Source organism: Staurois parvus, unplaced genomic scaffold, assembly GCF_062004578.1.
Source record: "Staurois parvus isolate SC_StPar_1 unplaced genomic scaffold, SC_StPar_1.0 ptg000491l, whole genome shotgun sequence".
NCBI lineage: Eukaryota > Metazoa > Chordata > Amphibia > Anura > Ranidae > Staurois > Staurois parvus.
The window spans coordinates 535,590-537,244 of record NW_028318287.1 but is presented as its reverse complement, the minus strand read 5'-3'; positions in this window follow the sequence as shown (position 1 = coordinate 537,244).

The window sequence follows — 1,655 nt, the reverse complement described above, 5'->3', positions numbered from 1 at the left end:
CCCCCCACTGACACCTATGATGGGGCACTATTCCTCCCACTGATACCGATGATGGGACACTATTCCTCCCACTGATACCGATGATGAGGCACTATTCCTCCCACTGACACCGATGATGGGGCACTATTCCTCCCACTGACACCGATGATGGAGCACTATTCCTCCCACTGATACCGATGACGGGGCACTATTCCTCACACTGATACCAATGACGAGGCACTATTCCTCCCACTGACACCAATGATGGGACACTATTCCCCCCCACTGATACCAATGATGGGGCACTATTCCTCCCACTGACACCAATGATCGGGCACTATTCCTCCCACTGATACCAATGATGGGACACTATTCCTCCCACTGACACCAATGATGGGGCACTATTCCTCCCACTGATACCAATGATGGGACACTATTCCTCCCACTGACACCAATGATCGGGCACTATTCCTCCCACTGATACCAATGATGGGACACTATTCCTCCCACTGACACCAATGATGGGACACTATTCCTCCCACTGACACCAATGATGGGGCACTATTCCCCCCACTGACACCAATGATGGGGCACTATTCCTCCCACTGATACCAATGATGAGGCACTATTCCTCCCACTGATACCAATGATGGGGCACTATTCCTCCCACTGACACCAATGATGGGACACTATTCCTCACACTGACACCAATGATGGGGCACTATTCCTCCCACTGATACCAATGACGGGGCACTATTCCTCCCACTGACACCAATGACAAGGCACTATTCCTCCCACTGACACCAATGACGGGGCACTATTCCTACCACTGATACCAATGACGGGGCACTATTCCTCCCACTGATACCAATGACGGGACACTATTCCTCCCACTGACACCAATGACGGGGCACTATTCCTCCCACTGACACCAATGACGGGGCACTATTCCTCCCACTGACACCAATGACGGGGCACTATTCCTCCCACTGACACCAATGACGGGGCACTATTCCTCCCACTGACACCAATGAAGGGGGCACTATTCCTCCCACTGACACCAATGACGGGGCACTATTCCTCCCACTGATACCAATGATGGGGCACTATTCCTCCCAATGACACCAATGACGTGGCACTATTCCTCCTACTGCAAAATTACAGTTATGAAGTAGCAACGAAAATAATTTTATGGTTGGGGGTCACCACAACATGAGGAACTGTATTAAGGGTTCGCGGCGCTAGAAAGGTTGAGAACCACTGTCCTAAGAGAATTAGGTTCTGAGTGTAGGTGTAGTCTCCTCAATCAAATGGACTCTGAGGGTAGGTGTAGTGCCCTCAGAGGAAAGCACAGTAAGGAGAGCTTAGCAGGAGCATCCTCAATAAACTTTATGTTGCACCACATGACACTTCCAGATTATGACCTCAAAATGTTCCCATATGGTGACAGCTAACATGTAACCAAGCAAATCACAAAATCACCTGGGAAGAGTATATCTGTGTGGGCAGACATCCTAGTAGGTGGTAATTAGGCATAGCTGTACCACAGCCAGGGGCGGACTGACCATTTGGAAACTCGGGCACTGCCTGAGGGCCCGGGTCAGTAGGGGGCCCCATGCGATGCCCCTGGTACCTTTTTCATAGGCTTTTTTGAGTTTGGGCAAGGACACAGGGGC